Source organism: Schistocerca cancellata, chromosome 5 (genome assembly GCF_023864275.1).
Source record: "Schistocerca cancellata isolate TAMUIC-IGC-003103 chromosome 5, iqSchCanc2.1, whole genome shotgun sequence".
In the NCBI taxonomy this organism is placed as follows: domain Eukaryota; kingdom Metazoa; phylum Arthropoda; class Insecta; order Orthoptera; family Acrididae; genus Schistocerca; species Schistocerca cancellata.
This window is the reverse complement of record NC_064630.1, coordinates 352,411,160-352,425,290: the sequence shown is the minus strand read 5'-3', so window position 1 is coordinate 352,425,290 and position 14,131 is coordinate 352,411,160. Positions and strand designations below refer to the sequence as shown.

At 44.6% G+C, this 14,131-nt stretch overlaps 1 protein-coding gene across 1 annotated transcript in view; it reads right to left on the bottom strand.

Moving 5' to 3' along the window:
• LOC126188056 (kalirin) overlaps positions 1-14,131 on the bottom strand; it is a 2,181,516-nt gene that overhangs the window by 502,195 nt on the left and 1,665,190 nt on the right. The window lies entirely within an intron of this gene.

Sequence of the window (14,131 nt, the reverse complement as noted above, 5' to 3'; positions counted from 1 at the left end):
TTTCCATAGGAACTTTCATCTCGCAACACATACTTCTTTACTTAACATCGAGAAGAGAGGAACAGCAGTTTTCATATATTTAGCTTCAAAAACATTTCAGTATAACGAAATATTGTCTTAAAAATTTTCGTTCCCCATTTCACCCGCTTATGGACTGAATTTCAAAAAACAATGAAACCCTTTTTTTATTTTCTAACGAGGAAGCCACATACCAATTTTCATAGATTAGATTTAGAAATGCTTTAGTAGTTCTTTAATCATTAGTTATTTTAAAAAATCTCCCCCATAGGAGTCATACTTCCAAAAATTCTGAAACACGTATTTCTTTATTTTTGACCGAGAAACCAAATACCAATTTTCGTAATTCTAGCTTCAAAACTGTCTTCATAGGACTATATTCTCAAAAAAACTTTTCATCTCATATTTCGCCTGCTTGGGGTGGAATTTCGAAAAGCCCTTCTTAAACGATGCCTACATTATAAGATCAAACCCCTCACCAAAATTTAACTTTCTATCCTTGGCGGTTTGGTCTGGACCATGGTGAGGCAGGCAGTCAGCACATTATCTTTTACATAGGCCCTATGTGGACTGGGGTGAGATGAACTAGGAATGGCGTCACTGCCTCTGAGTTGTTAGTAACGGTGTCCGCTTTGGAGACTAATACTATGGCGCCAATAGGTGCATCACGGAATGATGTTACTCGCTGCCCAGCCTTTCTGAAAGCATGGTGCGTTTACAATTTTTCTTCGATATTTTTTTTCATCAAACAAAGTAGTTTTTCGCTCACGTAGTTCGTAGAAGCGTTGTTACGCGTTAGCTTCGTACGGAACCACGTCCCTTAATTGGGAAAATAAAAAAAAAAGAATTCCCCCGTAAAGAGGACCGCTACACACGGAATGAAAGGCCGTGGCCGGTAATAGATAGCGGATGGCGTCAGAGGTACGGCTGGCAGCTCGCTTTCAGCGACGGGGGCACAAATGCCAAGCCGGAATTCGACTCGGTTTGCAGGACTCGCCAATTGAGCGCCGGCAGCGGCCCGCTGGTCTGAATGCGGCCATATTGCGGCCTTTGTGCATATCAGAGCAGCCGTGTCGGCCAGGGCTCGGGAGCGCAGCGACCGAATAGTCGCTGTCTGGCGCTGCGTCAAAGAGCAAAGGCTGCATCGCCGGCTGATTCACAGCACGTGGCGTGGAATCTGCCGGAAAACTGCCCGTACCGGCTTAGAGGCACGTTTAATCCTGCAGTCCTGAATTCCCGGTCGGCTACAACTATTCTCGATGATTCGGTCAAAAGGAAATAAATCGTGCGCATTGGTACGGTGCACGTTAGTCGGATCAAACAGCGTAGTGCTTTACCTTAATGAAATACATAGCCTAGAAAACAGAAGATTCTTGTCGACTGACACTTCATTATGGGGAAACAGAGAACGGTTTACCAATTAAGCTTTGTCTCGTTAACTCACGAGGGTGATTAAAACGAAAATCCTTAAAAGCGATGTAATATTTTTAACGTAGGGATGAACAAAAAACTTACATGTCATTTTAGACGTAGTCTCCCTGACGTTGAATTCGCATATTCCACCGCTTGGGATGTGTATAGCAACCACGATGAGCGAATTCTTTTGGTCGTGTGTGTGTGTAGCTATTCGTGTACCGTGGTTACACGTCTTTGTCACTGCTGAAGTACCTGTCTCCCACTGCTTCTTTTGGTGCACCGAACAGATAAATCAGTAGGAGCGAGGTCGGATGAATAAGGAGGATGTACCAGACATTCAAATTTATTTTCCTAAATAGTAACAACTGTCTTACGGGCTGTATGCGGTCGCGCGTTATCATGCTGTTACAAGTCCTCAGCGTTTTCTCCTGATTCCGTGGGAAATTTATTTTTCAACATATCAGAATGAGATGTACCGGTTATACCGGTTACCGTCAGTCCCCTATCCATGTAGTAGTCCAAAATTACTCAATCTGCATTCCACACGGGAATGAGTACGATTCTTTCCAGAAGACGGTTGTCTGCGGAATGATTTGGTTTTGACGATGAACTGTTGCGCTATTTCTTGCTTGACCGTTTCGTTTCTGGTTGGTGATAGTGGATCCACGTCTCGTCGCCTGTAACAATTTTCCCCACCTGTAACAATTTTCCCCAGAAATGTATCACCTTCAACGAGGAAACGATGCAAAAGTTCTTCACAGGCATCGACGCGACGATCTTTCAATTTGGCAGTCAACTGTTCAAATGTGTGTGAAATCTTATGGGACTTAACTGCTACGGTCATCAGTCCCTAAGCTTACACACCACTTAACCTAAATTATCCTAAGGACAAACAGACACACCCATGCCAGAGGGAGGACTCGAACCTCCGCCGGGACCAGCCACACAGTCCATGACTGCATCGCATCAGACCGCTCGGCTAATCCCAAGCGGCGGCAGTCTACTGATGTGGCACGCATCTCGCAGACACCTTACTGAAGTGCAGTACTTTTTGAACAATATTCTGCGCTGAACCAATACTAACCTTCATACTTGTGGCTATTTTGTTCAGAGTTTCGCGTCTGATCTCCTGTACAAGATCCTCCACTAAAGCATTGTTCTCATCTGCCCTGGTCTTGGGGCATCATCCACAGAAGTTACACCGCTTTTTAACTTCCTGCCCCACTTGTAAATTTGCAGCAACGACGAACACGAATCAGCGTACTGTGCCATCGTTCTGCGATGAATTTCGATCGATCTGACACTCTCGCTACAAAGAACACGCATCGCAGATCGCTGCACAATCGCGCCGCATGTTGACAGCGGGGCAGCCATCTTCTTGCGGACGCTGCTGGCTTCTCCTGCGTTCTAGCATCACTCTGCCACTTGTCAGTCACTTCGTGAATCTCAAGGAACACTACTGCCACCTACCAAATCCATCACACAACTTTTCGAAATGTCGAGGAATTTTTATGGTTTTCATTTCAATCATCCTCGTATATAGTAACTTACCCCGGTACACAAAGGCATACGTCTGGTCAGCACTAGTTAGCGGATATATGTATTATGATGGCGCAATTGAAATGCCTCGCTCCTTGAAGAAGTACCTGTATGAAGTCTTACCTGTATTATTCTTACTGCTCGGTTTTGTGTAATCAACACTTTCTAGCTAAGTGACGAGTTACCCCATAAATTATTCCGTTAGACATTATTGAATGCAAATGTGCAAAATTTGAGAGGATTTGCTAATATACGAAGAGCAAAAGTAGGTGAAGTTAACTGTTTGAGAAACTCAATAATATGCTTCTTCCAGATCAAGTTCTGCCGCCCGGAGTGGACGAGCGGTTCTAGGCGCTACAGTCTGGAACCGCGCGAACGCTGCGGTCGCAGGTTCGAATCCTGCCTCGGGCATGGATGTATGTGATGTCCTTAGGTTAGTTAGGTTTAAGTAGTTCTAAGTTCTAGGGGACTGATGACCACAGCAGTTAAGTCCCATAGTGCTCCGAGCCATTTGAACCAGATCAAGTTCTCATTAATACGCACACCCAAAACTTTGGACCATTCTACCCTACTTACTGTCTCCTGCTCACGTACTGTATCAATTCTTCGTCTGACTCTATTTGTTGTGCAGAACCGAATATAATGCGATTTGTTTTCAAAATTATAGGGAGGAAGAGCCGATTAGGGTTGTCCCGTCGACATCAAGGTCATTAGAGACGGAGCACAAGCTCGGATTAGGGAAGGATAGGGAACGAAATCGGTCGTCCTCTTTCAAAGGAACCATCCCAGCATTTTTCTGAAGCGATTTAGGGAAATCACGGAAAACCTAAATCAGGTTGGCCGGATGCGGGTTTGAACCGTCGCTCTCACGAATGCGAGTTCAGTATGCTAACCATTGGGCCACCTCGCTCGGTTTTTGGGAGAGTACATTTTCGGAGAACGACTTAATAATTCTTTGGAAAACACTATTTACCAACTTTTCCGTTTCTTTCTAATGCGATTTATTATTACACTAGTATTCCATTCAAAAAGTACCAATTTCGCTTGCTGTATGTTAAGTGGAATGTCATTCACATATGTAAAGAAATATAAATTTCTTGCATTTGAAGAGCAACCGTGCTCGAGAAGTCTATGACGAGAGGTGAACTGTTTATTGAAATGACTGCTCATCTTATGACACTCTTGTGAGGAGGAAAAGCATTTTCAAAACTGGTCGCGTATCCCTGACAGATGATGTAAGTAGGCTGTTTAGGTTTTTTATGTTGGTAACGTCAAGTAGCGCTCTATATGAAAATCACTGACTGTGCTGTGTGCAGTCTGTGGCTGGTTTGCATTGTTGGAATTTGTTATTGTAGTGTTGGGAAGTTGTCTGTTAACAGCGCGTAGCGTTACGCAGTTGGCGGTGAGCCGCCAGCAGTGGTGGACGTGGGGAGAGAAATGGCGGAGCTTTGAGAGCGCATGATCTGGACGTGTGTCCATCAGAGACAGTAAATTTATAAGACTGGATGCCATGAACTGCTATATATATATATTGACTTTTGAACACTATTAAGGTAAATACATTGTTTATTCTCTATCAAAATCTTTCATTTGCTAACTATGCCTATCAGTAGTTAGTGCCTTCAGTAATTTGAATCTCTTATTTAGCTGGCAGTAGTGGCGCTCGCTGTATTGCAGTAGTTCGAGTAACGAAGATTTTTGTGAGGTAAGTGATTTGTGAAACGTATAGGTTAATGTTAGTCAGGGCCATTCTCTTGTAGGGATTATTGAAAGTCAGATTGCGTTGCGCTAAAAGTATTGGCTGTCAGTTTAGTGTTAATCAGAATAGGTAAAGAGCGAAATGTCTGAGTACGTTCAGTTCTGCTCAGCTATTTGAAAATCAAATAATGTAAGAGGTTTATCAGCACAGTAATTCATTAATTTTTTTTTAAGGGGACGTTCCAATGAGACATATGTGCAAAAGCCAGCTGGGGAGGTCGTGCATTCAGTCTTTTGGGACTGTCGTGCAGTGGTCCTCAGAGATTACTTTGTCAAGGGTCAAACCATCACTGGCAAATGCTACAGCAGCCACCAGGACAAGTTACAAGAAGCTCTGATTAAGAAATGCCGCGGTACGCTCTACAGAGGCGTTCGTCATCTGGCAGGCAGTGCACCGGCTCAGTCACCTCACGTTGTTGTTGACAAGCCGAGGAGTTACGATTCTGAGATCTTGCAGCATCCGCCTTATTCACATGATCTCGCACCAAATGTCTTTTCTTATTCCCAGAAATGAAGAATCTGTTGCGTAGTCACCGATCTGAATCACAAATGACGTCATTAATTAAGTAGAAGAATGGTTTAACGCAAACATTTGCACACTTCTACAGATACGACATCGGGAAGTAAAGAAACGGTATGGAAAATGTATAAATCTGTATGGTGACTACGTCGAGAAGAATTAACAGAAAAACAGATCAACACAAACTGTAGCATCTATAGCTTTTCAGTACCCACTTGTACGTATGTATTAGTAATAGTTGTAGTATAAAAGCCAATTTCCTATTCCGATTGCTATTTATAAAAAGAAGAAGCGAACTTACAGGATGCGAGCTGCGCGTACCAAACAGATGAGCAGCAGCTACAGTTGTGCTCTACTGAAATTACGGTTTCGTAGTTTTTGGTACACTACATAAATGACGTAGTAAATGGCGGGAATACCAGTAGTATTGGTAGAACTGACAGGGAAAGAAACGTAAATGATTGTGTAAGAGAGGAAATGAGAGCTGAAGACATCTCTTTGATTTTTTTTGTTTTTTTGGTTGTTTACTTTCCACGTAATTAGAACCGCACGTCATTCAGTTTTAGTCTATTGTGTATTTTATACCATTATAAGATATAAATTGCATTTTATAATAATAAAAACTAGTTGGTCGTGTAACTTCTGCTTTCATATGTAACCAAAGCAATTACTGTTGATGCAAGTAAAGTTTAAACGAACAAATAAAAAATATATATATACAATTATTGTTGTTATTTTGTACTCAACGGAACGTTCTTCATGATGATCAAAGGCAAGAGTTTCCTGTAATTATTTATAAATGCGAAAACTGTTTATGGATAACAGATACATGTTTTTAGGTTCGACGAAGTATTGAAGCTACGTTGGATGTATTTTTGTTTTGCGTTTTTTTTTTATTTTATTTTACGTTTTGTAGCGCTACATGACAAATCTGTATTATTTTTTTACCTTTGCTACAACATTCCTCTGTTTCACTCCACAAACCAACAATTTTCGAATAAAACCTGAACTAAACATTGAACATTTTAGTTATGTTATAGATACGAGTACTGTTTATTCTTAAGTAACGGACTGGAACATAACTGTGCACAACAAAAATGTTCCGCTGATTACCCGGCCCTTTGCATATCCTCGCTCATTTTCTAAACAGCTCTTTGCTTCGGGTTTTTAGAGGGATCTAGTAAGACAGTGATTGCATACATAAAGAAAGCTATCGTTATGAGGTAGCGCACGATACGTATGCAACACACCCAACGTACACGCAACGTGGGTACGACCTTAACTGGCCAAAGCTACTAGGAATATTACATTAGTCTCGGCTTACGTATGGTAGGTTTACAACTCCAGCAGCGCCGCGGCTTGGTGGAATGCGAGCTCGGCCGCTGGATATTGGAGCGGCGCGCGGCTGCTACAAAGCGGCGCCGCGCTACTGAAACCCGAGCCGTCGGCGCGGAAGTGGCTAATTAGCGGCGGCCGACAATGGCCGCCTGATTGCCCATACACTGATTACGGCCGCCGCTGCGCCCGCAATACGTGACCCGACTTCCAGCCAGCACCACAGGGCCGGCCGCTGCACGGGGCTTCTGCAGCAACATCTGTTACAATTACTGCTACTCTAGTAAAGCCACGGGTCACCAGGTAAGGACGCGTCGTTGACGCCGGCTTTCTTCACTTCCGGACGATCTTCGATAAAGATCCGCAGTTGTGTCGGACCGGCTATATCGGCCGTCTTCAATTCTAAGACTTGGGATAAATCAGGCGTCCGACAGCGGGGGGAAGAGGGGGGGGGGGGGGAGGAGGACCGACGGCTGGGCGGGGCTGAGCAGCCGCCGAAGGAGCCTGGCGCAAAAAATTATTTAAAAATGTGTTAAATGAAATTACTGTTCTGTAATAATATGTATGCCCATTCCTACTGATGTATTCCGGGCGGAATAGGCTAGATCGGTTAGTGACTGTATTGAATGAATCATTATAAAGGCTCGTTAGTGACTTGAAATGGCTCAGAAAATGGTTCAAATGGCTCTAAGCACTATGGGACTTAACACCTGAGCTCAGCCGTTCCCTAGACTTAGAATTATTTAAACCTAACTAACCTAAAGACATCACACACATCCATGCCCGAGGCAGGATTCGAACCTGCGACCGTAGCAGCAGCGCGATTCCGGACTGAAGCGCCTAGAGCGGCTCGGTCACAAGGCCTACTTGAAATGGCGATTGTCTGTATAAGTTACGGCAAAATACAGTCGCATCCATTTTAAATGTCGTTCCAAGTGACTTAGTATATTAGTTGTAAGTGGTTTATGTTGTGGAACGATTGTGAAAACTTATCACTGAATTTTAGAGTCTGATAGATCAGAGTTATTATTGGGCGGAGAATACGCGGTGTGAAGTCGCAAGTAACAATTCGTTTATCCGCCACAAATGAGTTATTCTGAGGGAGCGGTGATTTTACACCAGAATTGGGACATTCAAGTCCGCCCTCAGGAATCTCTGTATAATCAGATGTAGTAATCAGGGCTCGAATACTACAGTGAGATAGTGGATAAATACAGGGGTAGTTACACAGGCCCCTATTTGGTGTGGAATCCCACTAGGCCGATTACTTGAACTAAGTGTGCTAGGTTCCCTACGTGCCGATTGGTTGATAAAACAACTTATCCCGAGTAAAGCTAATGCGCGGAGCAAGGGGGACGCCGCCACAGAGTGTCGCCAGCTGTCCAAATAACGAGCCTTCCGCGCGATTGGGAAAAGTCGCATATCGCCCCACAAGTCCCTCACAATCAGTACACTTACACGTCACTAAACATCTTGGACAAAAGATTAGTCACCTCAAGGAGACATCACGTTTATACAGTGTTATATCCTGTCCAGTCTTGATAAATCCAACAACTCGGTGAGCAAGAGAGTGCCAAAGTTTCTTCAAGTATGCCGTATTCAGCTGAAGCTGTTCACTGACCTGATCTTGTCGAGTTACCGAATTACTGGGATGGTGATTGTGACGTTTCACCCGTAGTTGCAAACATTCCCAGACATTTTCTATGGGGTTAAGATCAAGCTGTTTGGCAAGCCAGTCGAGATACCTCCATCTTCATCAAACTAGGGACCAACGCCGTGCAGCCCTATGAGCCAGCAGTTGTCTTGGAAGACGGGAATGTCCGCAGCATACTCGTCCGGTAGATGTGTGAGTAAAAAATGGCTCTGAGCATATGGGACTTAACATCTGAGGTCATCAATCCCCTAGAACTTAGGACTACTTAAACCTAACTAACCTAAGGACTTCACACACATCCATGCCCGAGGCAGGACTCGAACCTGCGACCGTAGCGATCGCGCGGTTCCAGATTGAAGCGCCTAGAACCGCTCGGCCACGACGGCCGGCATGTGTAAGAAAGGACAACATTTCGTCACCGATAATGTTGAAACAATCATCCTGATTCTACCAAGTCATGGTTGGAAAAACATCCCTCAAACATCCCACAGCACTTCCAGCCTTCGCTCACTGCGGGTTAAATGCCTCATTGGGCCTTCAATGGACTCGACGACTTGCAGCTTCTAAAAGCAGGCAACATCGCGACTCGTCGAACTACACTGCACGTTTCCAGCAAGAAAGTGTTAACTTTTTGTGTTGTTTGGCCCACTGAAGACGTGTAACTTAATAAGCCGTTGTGAGAAATGCCATCTTGCGAGGTATGCGACTCTGAAAGTCCATCGAATGCAGCCTGTTTATCAATATTCGCCCGGAAACCGACTGAGATGTGCCAGCTTTCACAGCTAGCAGTAATTCCTGTCAGGTTTGTAAACTCCTCTCCAGTCCATGTCAGTTACAACCGTTTTACGACCACTGTTCTTACACCGTGATCCACGGCTGCGAGTAATACGTACTCCATTCGTTGTAGACACGTTCGACAGTTAGCGTTGATCCACCTATAAAGCCGACAACTTATTCATATGGTCATCGACAGATGCCCCCCCCCCCCTGCCACCCAGTTGTATCAAATCCTGTTACTGCGCTCAATCCACACAATCGACTGGCACATACACACCACTTAAAGCTATGACTTATTCTTTGTCTGGTAAGCTTACATAGCGATATCAGTTACGTCAATGGTGTATAGTACGAAACAGATATTATGTTCGCTTGTCACTGTTTTGTACACCACACAGTTCCCCAGCAACAAGGTGGATTCCGCAAGCACTGTTCGTGTGGCGTCAAGATGTTCGTCCCATCCAATTTGATACATTTCTGCTCCGCCTTCTAACAAATGAAGTACCTGATAACGGAAAATTTTATCACATACTTGTTTCACACGGCTAACAACATCGTTCTGAATGTTGAAGTATCTTAAGACACAAAACTAGCGTCTAGTGCTGCCAAAGGGAGTATGTTGGAACCTTTGCTGAATATAACGCACTTAAATCAGAACAGTATTATGCAGTGCCCCCTAGTTTCAGTTACCAAGTGGTAAGGGCCCGTCTAATAAAAATGGATCAAATGGCTCTGAGCACAATGGGACTCAACATCTGTGGTCATAAGTCCCCTAGAACTTAGAATTACTTAAACCTAACTAACCTAAGGACTTCACACACATCCATGCCCGAGGCAGGATTCGAACCTGCGACCGTAGCGGTCACGCGGTTCCAGACTGATGCGCCTAAACCGCACGGCCACACCAGCCGGCCGCCCGTCTAATAGTCAACACTAAATGATACAGTTTATCTACACAAAAGCTTATGTCTCTGACAGCTCAGGTTCTCAAATAGCAAAATTTAAATCCTGCAGCGGGTATACACCAGCATAAATCAAACAGAAACACCACTGAATCAGTTTGGAAGTTTGGCTATTGTGAAAAGAAAGACAAAGTAAGTAACCAATAACACCGAAGATATTGGTAATAAACATGAATCGGAAACAGAAATGCACGACGAGCTGAACACAGGAAGGTCGCATCTTAAGAAAACAGTGAGAAATGCGAGAATTTTTGTTTTATTTGTGTATCTACTGGCAAATGACGCTGAACAACAAAACAAATGCAATACCGTAGTGAAAAAGGTCCAACGACTCGATACTGTTTGACTTAAAAACGCTATACCATAGTGAAAATAGGTCAAACGACCCAATACTGCTTGATTTAAGTACCACCAACAGCTCTTTGGGGTCAGCTTCAACCGTCAACCATCTAAAAGTTTCCACGAGTCCCATTCAGTGCTTTATTTTTTCTTTTCTTTCATTTTTATCCGCAAATTCGGCCACATAAGGACGCCTTCAGCCAAAGAAGCACTTTTTACTGCTGCGCGGCACAGCCCACGTCGTTCGATATGGGTTGTGCGGCGATAAAAAAGTATTTTTGTGGCTGCAGCCGCCATTATTTATCACTGAAATTGCAGCTTTTATTGGGGCAGTTCAGTTGCTTCCTGTTGTAATGGTCGCATCTGTGAGTATAAAGCGGTAAGCTCCGTTCAGTGACGAGAAATGACAAGCCAAATAAAAACCTGCCGTTGACAGAGGGACTGTCGAATATAGCAGACATAACTAAGAGGGCATTATGTCAAGCAATTTTACAGCTATCAGACTTTGGAGATGGAATTCAGTGAACAGATATTTCGCAGTGCTCCATTCACTGTGAACTTATATTGTACTTATCATTCCACGAACTAAATGAAACTTAAAACGCTATATACACGAATTTTCAGTAACAAAATAAAGTTATATGAATCTCCGAACATCAAAATTAAATTGGCCCAAGAAATATCTAGAAAGTAATCAGGGATTTAAACAAACATATGGTCTATCTACTCTATTACTTATTGTTTTATAAACCTAACAAGGACTCTAGAAACCAAACTCTCCCGCGTAAGCTTTTTAGAGAAACACATTATTGGCAACATTATTATCTGCAGAGGACCAAATTCTGACGATTGAAAGCGACAGCAGGTATAATCTTTCACAATCACGAAAATGTGTAACAACGTTATATAAAGTTTGTTCAATCGCAAATTTTTTGAAAAATATCTTTCTTTAAACTGACTTTTTCAATGTGGCTTCACCGATATGGATACGAACACCTCTGAGAGATCACGTATTACGTAACTTACTCTTTCAGGATATTCGTGCAATGCGTTATTACGCAAACTATTTTTAAATTTTATTGCCGGCCGGAGTGGCCGTGCGGTTCTGGGCGCTACAGTCTGGAACCGAGCGACCGCTTAGGTCGCAGGTTCGAATCCCGCCTCGGGCATGGATGTGTGTGATGTCCTTAGGTTAGTTAGGTTTAATTAGTTCTAAGTTCTAGGCGACTGATGACCTCAGAAGTTAAGTCGCATAGTGGTCAGAGCCATTTCAAATGGTTCAAATGGCTCTGAGCACTATGGGACTCAACTGCTGTGGTCATAAGTCCCCTAGAACTTAGAACTACTTAAACCTAACTAACCTAAGGACAGCACACAACACCCAGCCATCACGAGGCAGAGAAAATCCCTGACCCCGCCGGGAATCGAACCCGGGAACCCGGGCGTGGGAAGCGAGAACGCTACCGCACGACCACGAGATGCGGGCTCAGAGCCATTTGAACCAAACTTTACCGAGATATTAGTATGGATGTTAATATATACCAAGAATATTATAACACCATAAAAATTGCAGAAACTTTCCACTATTAAAGTTCGAATCAAGGGCGTCGTATTTCTTTTAAAGAGCCAGAGGAAACAGAATCCTCACGATGAACATTACGAATTTCCTGTTTTCGTATTCATTTGCATGCACCCGTTTGTCTTTACGAGAGGAACAACCACTTGTTCGACTGGGTCGATGGAGAAGAGGTTAGTGAGAAAGAGAGATGGAGAAAGAGAGAGAGAGAGAGAGAGAGAGAGAGGGGGGGGGGGTGGAGGGGTTGGGGGCAGAGACTCAGTCGTCTTGTATCTCCTGTTCCTGCTCCGACTCCTGCGGCTGTGACCGCTGCGACGAATCCATTAACTCGACTCCGAACCAACATCCGGTATCGCAGCATAAGGCGTCGCTATGGAGACTCGCGTTCCCCGGAACAATATTCCTTGCTCTCGCCACCGTGGAAACAAATCAGCCACCCTCCTCCCTCGGCATTCGCTCTCCCTCTTTCCCTGCGACACCCTCCCCTGTATTCTGCGCGCAATCCTTTATCGTACGCCGCAGCGGGCGAAATTTAATTTGTCTGCGGGTCCACGGGACTCAGACTTGTTGCAATGCATTAGGAAAATTTTAATAAACCCTGAAAGCCCGCTTCAAGAGGAAACGAAAAGAGATTGCGTGGATCAGGCAGCACAGCACATCCCACAAGCAGTGGGAGCGCGGCTGGCGCGAGGTTTGTTTAATTGCTTTGACTGCGCCCGGCTTTGCCCTCGTCTCCGCACTTGTGTGCCGCTCCTATTCAAAGCGGCCTTTGCAAATGTTGTGGCGCGCCCACAGGGAGGGCGCTTTCTGTCTGCTCCCGCACCTGTTGACAGACAATGGCGCGCTGTGACGCTCTGCCAAACGAGGCGCTTCTTCGCACATTGTCTGCACACGTTCCGCTTTTGACTACACACAAAAAGTCGTAATTAGCGATTGAAACACTTTTTCTTTCTTTGATCTCAAGCAATGTGACTAGAGATGAATGTATTCCACCAACACGCAGTGGCCTCGCATTCGGTAGGACGAGGGATGGAATCCTCGTGCGGGCATGCAGGTTTTCCGCTATTTCCCTAAAAGGCATAAGGCAAATGTTGCGACGATTAGGTTCCAAAGTACGCACCCGAGTCCTTCCCCAATCTTCCTCAAATCTAGAGTGTACTTCCTCTCTAATCATCTCGTTTTCAACAGTTGATTAACGTAGTAATCTTCCATTCCCTTTAACAACGTGTACAGAATTAGCAAATCATGTTGATTTAGAAATTTCAATTCATTGCTTTCAGCTCGTCGGCACAGTGTCATTAGATATGGAGCACAAATCGCGTACTCTGTCTGACAAAAGAAAGAGGAGGGGGAAACGAAATGAAACTTCACGAATTGAGAGGGTTTGTTATGATATTTCAGCGATTACAAAATTGAGTCAGATTTACAAACAACTTGTCAGTATGAGCCCCCTTATTAGTATGACGATGCTCACCCTCTGACCTGGGTGGATGCACTAATTCGGTAGGGAAGGATGTCATAAAGACGTTGTATCCTCTCCTGAGGCAAGCTGGTCCACGAATGTCGTAACTGGTCCTCGTTATCCTGGATACTGGGGCGGAGTTGGTTTCCGAGCTGGTCGCACACACGTACAATCGCGGGAAGATCTGGGGATCTTGACGGCCACGGGTGTACCTTACCATCACGCAGACAGTTCATAGAGACGCGTGCCAACTGTGGACAAGCACTGTCCTGCTGACAATAGCACCATGATAATGTAACATATGAGGACGCAGTTTGATAGTAACGTAAACTTGTGGCGACAGAGTTCCCTCACATCAATCCGTAGTTCCCATTCACGGCACCGCTCCAAACGCTACTGTTTGTGTTGTGATGTTAGCGGCAACCTGCGCACGGGACGGTGATTCCCAAGTCCGGCTGCGCAAGTCAACGATCAACGGTGCGGGAACACACAGAACGTTCGACAAAGTCACATTACTTGTTCTCAGATGGTAGGCGCAGATGTGCTTGGCGCACAGTTCAACGATACTCACTTGTAGTGGTCACACGTGGTCGACCCAAAACTTGACGATCACTATATTTACCCTGGCGGACCCCTGCAGTCCGACATAGGTCCATTCTCACATCTGTATGCCCCAGAAATCAGGATACACCACGTGATCAAAAGTATCAGGACACCTAGCTCAAAATGACTTACAAGTTCGTAGCGCCCTCCATCGGTAATGTTGCAATTCAGT